The sequence below is a fragment of the Teleopsis dalmanni genome, chromosome 2, assembly GCF_002237135.1.
Source record: "Teleopsis dalmanni isolate 2A chromosome 2, ASM223713v2, whole genome shotgun sequence".
Taxonomy (NCBI): Eukaryota; Metazoa; Arthropoda; class Insecta; order Diptera; family Diopsidae; genus Teleopsis; species Teleopsis dalmanni.
In genome coordinates, this window is record NC_051847.1 from 155,772,238 (window position 1) to 155,784,056 (window position 11,819).

An 11,819-nucleotide genomic window follows, 5' to 3' on the forward strand; every position below is an offset into this window, starting at 1 on the left:
AAACATGTATCAAAATTACTTAGATGCAATGTCAATTGTTCAATACTTCGGCAAGCCATCGCTTTTTGTTACAATGACTTGCAATCCGAATTGGGCGGAAATTGTATATAATATTGATCCTAATGAATCATCTCATTTCAGGCCTGAAATAGTTGTGCGTGTATTTAAATCGAAGTTAAAAGAACTCATTTCTGACATTTGGAATAAATATATTTTTGGCAAAGTTGAGGCTCTTATATATACAATCGAATTTCAAAAAAGAGGTTTGCCTCATGCTCACATTTTGATAACTTTATGTGAAAATGACAAAATTGTCGGGCCGGCTGATATTGATAAAATAGTTTGTGCAGAGATACCGGATAAAAATTTGCAGCCAAAATTACATGAATTTGTTGTCAAACACATGATGCACGGTCCATGCGGTGTTTTGAATCCAAGCTCTGTATGTATGCAAGATGGAAAATATTCAAAACAATTTCCAAAGGATTTTGTGCAATTAACGAAAGAATCAGTTAATAGTTATCCGTTGTATAGACGGCGCGATAATAATGTTTCCGTTGATGTTAGAGGAAAGTCTTTAGATAATCGTTATGTCGTTCCATACAACCCGTATTTGTTTGCAAAATATAATTGTCACATTAATGTCGAGGTGTGCACTTCCGTCAAAAGTATTAAGTACATATATAAATATGTATATAAGGGTTTTGATAGTGCAACTGTTTTAATTCAAAATGAAAGCACAAACGAAAATGACTAACAAGTACAAGTTGAAGTAGATGACGTTAGAAATTTTTTGAATGGTCGATATGTGGGATCAACTGAGGCTATGTGGCGAATATATGAATTTCCTATGCATTTTCAGTCTCATATTATAATTCGTCTTCACATTCATTTGACACAAAGACAAAATATTATATTTCGCGAAGACCAAGAAAGACAAGCAGTAGAAAATCCTAAGCTTACGAAGCTATTAGCTTTCTTCCAATTGAATCAAAGTGATTCATCTGCTAATCAATATACGTATATAGAAATTTCATTGCATTATGTTTGGATTGATAGTAGAAAATCTTGGCAAAAAAGACAACGAGGAGGAGATAAAATTATTACTCGGATGTATATGGTGTTTCCCAAAGAAATTGAGCAATTCCATTTAAGATTACTTTTGTTGCATGTAAAAGGGCCAAAATCATATGAAGATGTGCGTACATTCAATGGAATTGTTTATAGGACATTTATCGAATCATGCGTCCAATTATAACGAGTGGAGAGTTTCTCTCAATGAAGCTAAGACATTTAACTCAGGAAAACAAATGCGTAATTTGTTTGCGATTAATTGTGCCTTCAATATTTCAGCAAATGCATTAGCGCTTTGGGTGGAATTTAGAGATAATTTAAGCGAAGATTTCGTTAGAGATGGTTGTAGTGTAGATGTTTCTTTTAATAGAGTATTATTGGAAATCGAGGATATTTTGTTAACACATAATGTTACATGTACGTCACTTGGTTTGCCTACACCTACAATAATGCCAGAATTTGCTGATCTCGATATTTTTGATCCTTTCGTAGAAGAATGTTTATTTAATGAGCTTTATGATTGCGCAAATAATGAACAGCGTGATACTATTGATAAAGTTATTCGTGCAGTTCAGTATTACGATACAGGATCAAATGTGTTTTGTTTGACATCCCATGCAGGTTGTGGGAAAACATTCACACAAACGGCTATAATTCGTAAATTAAATTCCCTTAATCTTCGCTGTATTTCGTGTGCATTTAGTGGTATTGCTGCGAGTCAAAGCAATGCATAATAACACAATAGATTGTGAAGTACTCACTGGAGTTGCTCGCGGAAAACGTGTTTTGATTCCACGCATACACTTGACGTATTCAGGGACTGCACTGCCATTTAATTTTCAAAGAACACAGTTTCCACAGTCATCAGCGCATTTGCTATGACAATTAACAAATCCCAAGGACAGACATTTAATAGAGTTGGAATATTGTTGAGGAGACTTTTTTTTCGCATGGTCAACTTTACGTTGCAGCCAGTTGAGTTAGATCATTTGACGGACTTAAATTTTATGTCAGTAATGAAGGTGGACAAGGTCATTTGGCTAATGATGAAAGGGTTTTTACAAAAAATATTGTTTACACTGAAGTTTTGAGAACTTCGTGATATAAAATATAGAATTATTATTATGCATTATTATCATTTTAGACTTCATTCAGTTTGAATGTTTTTCAATATTTAATTTTTTTCATTCGTTCATTTGCCAATTTCATTTCTTTGTTTCTTGCCTTCACTGCATACCGCGATTTGATTTCGTGATGGCAGAGTATAGGAATTTGTTTGATAATTAACACGGGAGCGAGATGTTGTGCAAAGTCGCATTGTCGAAATTATGCAATAAATTGACGCAATAAATTGCGTCAGAATTTCGAATTTCTTTAGAAGAAGGTGCTGTTCTACAAAATTGCTGATTCCTATACTGATAACTTTCCGATATCACCTGAAGAACAAATGTACGGAGCAGATGTTAAGATAATTTATTTGTTAAAAAGATTTCAAAATGGAGCATCAGTTCGAAATTTTATCGGTATTTCATTCAAACAATTCATCATATTTCATATTTCATACTAATTATTTTCTTTTTTCGCAGGTGCATATGTGGTCACATATGACGACAAATTTAAATTAAACGATTTGATTGGATTGATAATACAAGGAAGAATTAAGCCAAAACCAGAAACACAACAAATAATTTTGCACGAGATGAAATTATAAATTTTAATTTATTTTTTAAATTGTTTTCTACAACTTTCTTTAGATTTTGTTCATATTTTAATCAAATTCATCAATAAAATTTAAATACTATTAAAATAAATAAATTGTATTTTCTATTGGTCGAATTTCGACCACTGGCGACCCTAGTAATATTAAATTACTTAACAAAAAAGTCGAAATAAATAAATTCTGTAGTAAAGGACATGTTATTAAAATGAGAAGAAAACTTATATAACATATACAATATAAAAATGATCAAAGTAAGTAATCCTTTTTCTATTCAATCAATCACCCTTTATATATTTTAAACAAAAAACTGCAATTAATTTAATTATTTTAAAATTTTTTAGTTGCAAGCATTTTAAAAATATTTTGTTTAGTCAAAAAAATTTTTAATAATTTGAGTGGAAAATCTCTAGAGGAAAAGTTATTCATAATTTTTTGTGACAATTAAAAATATGCTTAGATTTAAAAAAAACAAATTAAAGCTCAAAATATGACTTTGTTGTTTTTGCTTTTGCAAGCGCCACTATAAAGTAATAATTTAAGTTTAGCTAACAAACAAATTGAAGTGAGAGAATGTTGTGCAAAAGAGCAGAAATCTCACCTCTTAGTAATTTGCAAATTAATAACAAAAACAATTTATATTAATTGCAAGTAAACTTTGTGTGCTTGAGAGCTTTTGCTGTTGTTATTACTGTTGCAGCTCAGTTGCGTTGTTGGGTTATTGTGTGCTGCTGCGTTGTATTGACTCTTGTCTTAAAAATAAAAAAAAATTTATTATGCAAAGTTTTCATTCATATGAGCAAATTGTTAATGTTTTTGTTTTTTTTTGAGATTTTTTTCTGTTCAACGGCGCTTATGACAAACCTATTTCATTTTAGGCGTTGAACATAACACTCAACTTTATTAAAATCCACTTTGTCTCAATTGTGGCGTCATCTTAAGTTTAGCAAAAGCAAACGCAAAAGCGCAGCAAAAATTGCGACAGCGAACGCAGCGAAGGCAGCTACAGCAGAACAGCAGATGTATACCAACAACAGCAAATATAATTAATAATGGCGACGGTGAAATAATTTTATTTTATACAAATTTAACACTGTGTTGTTGTTGCTTTTGTTGTTGATGTTGTTGTTGGTGCTTTTTGTTATGAGCGCATAATTGTGTGTGTTTTATGGTTTTATGTTTTGATTTTGATTTTGTTTTGAAAATTATTGATTTGCATTACAAGTGCACTTAATGACAGCATCTATGCGCTAAAATAACTACCGTACAAATTATTGTTTTTACAATTGGTTTGTCAAGTGGCTGTGCTTGAAATGCTCATTATCATCAACATGATTATCATTATGATTATGATTTAGTTAAAAGTGAAATTTTTGGCGTGTGTGCAAGTAATTATTTAACTTCTTTTTTCTTTTGTTTTTTGCAAATAAATTAAGTATTTAAGTAAATAACGTTAAGAAATATATGATAAATAAAAAAAATTTTATTTTTAGAACTAAAAACATACATAAATTTTTCGAAAATAAAACTTGTAAAATAAATTTTAATAATACAAAGAAAATTTTTTATATAAATAAGTATTTTTAATTTTTATTTTTAATAATACATGATTTATAGTTAAAACGATGAAACTATAAAAATTAACTTCATAATTAGGTAATTATGTAAGTCAAGTGTGGGAAATTTTAACATAAAATAAATAAATCACGAGGAGAACAGATCCCTAGGGAAATGCATCAAATTCAAAAACAGTTCTTTTGGAATTTCTTACAGATTTTTCTTAAAAGCTGACCTAACATTAATAAATATACTACAGTTTTATTGTGGGGTTTTGCATTTTTAAAAAATTCAAAAAGAAGTAACGTACTATACGTTATTTATATTTAATTTTATATAATACGCTTAAAAACATGTTATACATGCAAACACATTGGTATATGTTAGTGCACAAAACGACATTGTTGTTATTGCTGTTTTGAGTGCATTAAGCATTTTGTGGTTTTTAAAAGACTTCTAAATATGATCTAAATAACTTAACGTGTTTCAGTGTGATAATTTAGGAGGTGGGATCCATAAATTTCTGTTAAGCGCTAGGGACACTGATAAAATAATTGTTTTGCATATACTCTACAGTTCATATAACTGAGATTGAATATAGAGTGAACTTAACCTAACTGTTTAGTTTCTCATAATACAAAAATTATGCTTTAAAATTAGTAATTTTTTACTAGAGGATTTTGTAGCGGAAAATCTATAAAAAAAAAGGTTCAAGCACTGTAAATATTTCTGCAATTTTAGTTCTGCATATAAAAATCGAGTTTTGCAATGATAATAATTAAAAATAATTTAATTAATTTTAATCAAGCTGAGAAGATTTTTTAAACACCGTTTTATATGTGGTAAGCACATATAAAACAGTGTTTAAGCAATCGTCCCTGCTGTGTTTAGTTGTAAAATTTTTATTGCGATATATAAGATAAAAAAACCCAGCTTATATCAAATATTCACAAACTATTAGATTACGATTTTATTGTTTTTTAATTCAGTCACAAGTATATAATTTGTTGTTATTAACACCGTATATGGTCAAGAATCAAAACTGAAGTTAACTGGCGCAGAATATTTTTCTACTTGAGATTGAAATAAATTATGAGTATTTTATTAACTGTGTGTGAATAACATTAACTGAATAACTTGAAAAAACAACCAAAAAATTAATAAAAAAAATTTATACCTCAAAACAATTCATTCATTTTTTTAAATTTATTTTTTTTCTGGTTGTTTATTTACGTTTCCTAGTCAAAAAGCAGCACTTGATCGATATCTCGCAGATATTATGGATTGAAATTCAATGAATCACAGCAATAACGCAGAGCCCAGCTCGAAGCTCGTATATAGTCATAACTCTGGCCAAGCGCAATTTTCACTTGATTGATTCTTCATTCGAACCAGTCTCTCAGACTCAAGCCCATTGATGATGTTGGCTTTTCAGCTGTTGTGCAGAACGTGCTGCTGCGGCTGCGGCTGTGACTGTGTGTGTGACTGCTGCTCAAGCATTCAAACACAATTGACACTCCTAAAAGTGTTAAAATATATCTGTTGGTTTGTGTATCTCTGTGCGGTCATATAAAAATATATTCGTGTTTTTTTCTTTTATGTGCAGTCTTGAGTCTTAAGCGGGAGACAATATTAATTTGATGTACGATCGTAACGCTTGTACTGTCTGTGCGCGTTCAGCCTCAAACACTCACGCCTATATATTTATTATATTTGTTGTATATTTTTGCATATCATTTTAATATAAAACAGTAACTTTATGTATGTAAACACATATATTCTATTTGGCTTAGAGTATTTCTCTTAACTATGAATGGCAATTTTAAACGTCGTCTTGTCTTAACAAATGGTAAACGACTAAGGCTTGTACGGAAGGACGGATACAGTCTTGTGTGTTTGAATTGCTTTCTTAATAAAAATTGATAAAAAAAAGATTGTCAAAATAAAAATGCTTAAAAATTAAGAAAAATATTAAAAAATTATATAGCAGTATTATTTTAATTAAGTGTGCAACCGGTTTGTTGTATACAATATTGAATTTTTTTTCTTTGAATATTTGTATATATAAATAATTTTTTCTTTATCTATGATATTTATTTTTATTTCTACATACTCTACTAAAAAAGCATAATACTACACTTTAACACGGGCTTATAGTTATAAGCCAATGTTGTAGTTAAGATAACATTTGTTGTTTTTGTTATTATTGTATATGATTCTCTGGGCTTATCGTGGCTTATGGATAACTAAGCCTCATATGCATACTAGCATATGTGTGCATGTATACAGCACTAAACCACTACAGCACTATAGCACTCATTGTAAATATGTTTATTTTTCTTGATCGCAGTGTTATTTTGCTGTCTGTATGGGATTAAAGCAAAATATCTTTAAGACTTTTTGCATATTGGCTACTTAATGGCTCCAAAAGGTGATATGTTGCTTTTATTTTGTTTATTTCCATTGTTATTGGCTGCGTTACTATTGTTGTTATTGTTGTTATTTTTATAGCTTTAAACTCATGCAATTGTTGGAGTATTTATAGGAAACGTCAAATTGTATTTTTATTCTCTAGCAAACACTTTTGCATATATGTATATATATATAATATTTTTGCAATCCATTTAAATATAATTTACGGTTTCTATTGTTTTGGTATATTTAAATTTTGTATGAGTTTATTGCTTTTGGGTTTTTGGATTTTCATTGAAATAATGACAACCTTGAAGTTACCTAAGGCAGTGTGCTAAATTTTTATTATGAAATTTTTGGGTTACTATGTATATTTTGGAAATACATTAAAGAAAATTTCAAAATTAATTAAATTCTTAAGTCAAAATTGGTGTATTTTTAATATGCAACTAAGTTCTTAATTAAGGTAAAAGAAACGTTTTAATAATATTAGATTAGGCTTAATTGATTTAAAACTAATTTCCATATAATGTAATTATTCTTATTGTTATTGTTAACAACGTGTGGACACATTTAAGTATCTTTTTTTGCTGATAATTTGGTCTCTAATAAAACTTAGGCGTACCTAATCAAGTGATAGTCTTGATAATAATATATGGTGTTTATTGGACCCCTCAAGTATCTTAATGTGTATAAGCCATTGGATTTCGACGTACCTAATCAAGTGATAGTCTTGATAATAATATATGGTGTTTTTTGGACCCCTCAAGTATCTTAATGTGTATAAACTATTGGATTTCGTACTATAGCATATAATGACGTTTTTTAATACTGCAGTGATGGTTCGAATGTTCATAAAAAATTAAGTATGTTTATAATAGCTTCGTCTGCCGTGGCGGTCGAAGGTTACTCTCCACTAGTGTTTTTAGTTCGTTGTTTTAAAGATAATATATAAACAGTTGTAGAATTTATTTTAAAGCCATAGAGAGCGGTTAAATATTTCACCACTATTGTACACTAATACATAAACCACGTACCCTTCAAAGATGGTTGAAAATTAATGTTTCATATTTCAGTTCGATCGCAGAATAGCCTACACAGTCACTAAATGAAAACCAAAACGACTTTTTTGTATTGGGCCTTCTAAAGTCTTAGTCAAAGTAAAATTAGAGTTGGTGTGTAAGCTTTAGTTTAAGCTTAAAAAACATTTACATGAGGAATGAGTGACGTTACCATAGTATTCGGTTGTAAGTGACTTAAAGCCACAAATCATGGTAAAGATTGCAAATATTGAAAATTCGAAATTAATTTGAAGAATTTAATTAATTTTTAAATGATTTTTCTCTTGGTTATGAAAAGTTGTAGTTAAATTGGGCCATCCTGTTACACACATTTAATGCAGTTACATTGAAATCAAAATAATATATTATTTATTGCAACACGCAATTTCCTCTGAGAAATAAATTTTCTTGAGTTATTTCATGTTTTAATTAAAATGTTATTATTTACAAATCGATAACTATATTTTTTCCTTTGACAAAAAAAAATGTTTTTTAGCAATATATTTCCCTAACATTAAAATGGGAAAAAAATATTTAGAACTTATATCATGTTGTTTTCACGTTCAATTTCCCATGACAAAAGTAAGTGGTTCTATTAGTGAAAATGCTTTAACACCACAAACTGACAAGGCAGGCCTATCAGTCACTCAGCGGGCATATTAAAGTTGCGACAAGAAAAATATACACAAATAAATGACAACAGATACACAGGCACGAGCACGAAAATCCAAAAACAAATCCATACAATTTAAGTATCTACTGAGTGTATTGCAGTGTCACAAAATTCATTTTTTTTCTTGTAAATTTGTAAAATTTATTTTTATAAAAATAACATAGCATAATTTATCCCATGAGCACAATTATAAAAAAAGATACAAAACAAACGTATGCGTGCACCTTCTTGGCTGCAGCGCCGCAAAATGTTGCTATGCATCTATAAAATTTATATCTCGAATGCAACAGTTTGCTCTAGTGATACAAATATTTTTTATTTTTATTGTTGTATTTAAATACAATATATTTGTATTTATTTTTAAGAATATTTCAGTTCTTTTTTTTCACGAATAAATAAATAGATTTTTTCCAGTTGCTATTAAATATTTCAGTTGCTGCTGTTAAATTGCAGCCGCGATTTCTATATCTTTTTCGAAAGTGTCAAAAGCTTAAGTGTGGAATCTGTTCATAATCATATTACAGTTAATAATTACAGTGATAATGATGAAGTTGCTGTTGGTAATCTTCAATATGTCGATTGTCTATACATTGATGTGTGAAAAACTGAACAGCTTACTTCATGTTCAAATAAAAAACAAAACAATATTATTAGTTTTTTCGGCTACTTTTGATGTACTTACACACTTAATTGTGTAATAATTAATAAAATAAATAAATTTGTTTATATACATGAGTACCTGTAAATATTTATAATTGTTAATGTATTTATACTCGTAGTAGAATTAACTTTGAAGTCAACTTACGTCGTGGGAATTGAAGGGATTCAAAAAGTACCAAAGTTTTCCAACAGAAAATATGAAGGCTAATTTGATTTTAAGTTAATTCCGTTTAAAGCACAACTTTTATGATCAAAATTAATCTTCTAGCTTAAGCAATAATTATTATATACATTTTATTAATATTATATAGATTGATATTCAGCTTTTTTAAGCCACTTTGGTTTACAGAAAGTTTTCAAAGGTACTAAATACTAGGTTGCATTAGGTTTTTTTGCGGTAACACAGGTATCCTGTGTTATTGTATAAATTTTAAAGGATTTCAACTTATTTAAAACTTTAAGAAAAAATTTAAGCTACTTTAAAGAAATGGTCTTGTAACTGTTTAAGATCTTATAGAAAGTGAAAAGCTACATGCACTCTCCAGTTAATGTTAACTTTCAGCTGTTTATTTAACTTAAGATGTTGCTGTTGTTTATGCGCTTTGTCTTGGTCTAATGCTGGAAAAAGGACTACTTTTTTGAGAATTTATTGTTTTTACCCAATATGTTTTTCAATGACAATTTGTTTCTTCGAAAGGATAGATCTTGTTATTGAGAAGTTTTGCTCCAACTGATGAATGCAGAAAAATGGTTAATCAATACAGGCTTCCGACTTAAAATCCTTAAGTTTTCTTATGAGAGTAGAATATAATTTTAGATAGTCAAATTTTACCGCGTGAATAGCTTATAAGCCACTATCATTTTTAATCTAGTTTGCCCATGCATTACATCAAGCGTATATAAAACATGTAGTACGTCATCTCTATATTAATAAAATGATATATTACTTACAAAATGCATCTTTGTGTATTTGTTACTAAAATATTAAATCAATACGAATAAGTGTTATAGTAGTAAAAGACAAATTTTATTCTGTAAAAGAAGGCACAAATCATACGAGTGCCTATTAGTTATCCTGATACAATTATTAATGGCTAATAATGAAAGAATTCTAGAATTTGTTAAAATATTTATAAAATATTTATATTTATAAAATTAAAATTTATTAAAATAAAACCATTTTTCGTGAAAAAAAAGAAATAGACAGTGTAGTGCATAATATTAATAAAATGCGGTTTGGAAAGCAGTCACGTTAGATGGCGTAAAATTAAATGCATAATAATAATGCAAAATAAGATAAACGCATTATAAAAGCATTGGTATATCATATATCTTAATGGTCTCTCTGTTTAAAGAATACAGCATCTTCCAGTATCCTGATTCTGTCTTAGTTATAAATATAGGAATTATGTACGATGTTATACTTTTAATATATGACTTTACGCTTTAATAAATAATATTTAAATAATAATTTAAGTTTTTAACAAAAATAAAATTATTTATTTTTATGTTGTTATTGTTACAAAAAATCGCTTTTATATTGTAATTTTAGTTTCTGTTAAAAATTATTTTTTTTGTGTACAAAACATAATTAGATTTTCTTTATATATCATACATTATAATTTAAAAAAAATGTAATAATTAAACAATTTACGTCTGTTTTATAACAAACTTAGTTACTAAGTCTGTGAATTGTTTAAAGTGCAATAAAATTGTTTACTTTTAATTTTAATTTTTGGCTAATATTTTGCACAAATTTTATTAAGCGTTAAATTAATTTTAATTTTCACTTTGCTTTACTCACTACCGCCATGTCTGTCTAATTTTTTGTCATTATTTAGATTTTGCATCTATTTTGCATAAATTAATTCAATACGAAAGTTCTTATAAACCATTATATTTGTATTAATTTCATACTTGAGCGCATTAGTTTGCAATTAAATTTAATAAAAAGTAAAATTTCATAAAAAAAGTGAACAAACTAATAAAAATCTTATAAACACAAAATTACAAAAATAAATAAAACTCATACGTTTTAATTTTTCAAATTTTCAGCTCTATATATCATTAATTTTGTGTATTTTCAAGTCATAAATTTTAAAGACTTTTTTACGTTAATTTAATAAACTACACTTTAACATAATTTCATACATAAAAATTATAAATACGAGCGCAATATTATATATATGTATCTAAATATTTTTTTATTATTATTTTAAAACAAATTTTTTTTTTTAGTCTGCTTGAACAATTAAAATAGCTCAGCAGCTGCTGCTGCTTTATATTTTGCGATTTATTATACTTAAAGTGCTTTATTTAATATAAATATTTACGTTTTACTGTTTTAAGATATTCCTCGGTATTTAAAAATTATTTTTCTTAACTTATTTTTAGCAAAATACTTGCGACGTTATTTTTTGCTTTATACTAGAAACGTTTATATATTTATTATTTATTTTTTTTTTTTTTGAGTTGTAATTTAAATTAATTTAAGTCAGTGTGAATTTTTTTTTTTCAACTTTGTATGTGAAAATTGCAGCCGACAATGGTACGCGAAAATTCATCTAAGTCAAGCGTTTATGTGTTGAAAGACCACTGACTGACTGGCAGCATTGAGTTTATTTTAATATGTTTTTGTTATAATTACCATTAATTATACGCAGCA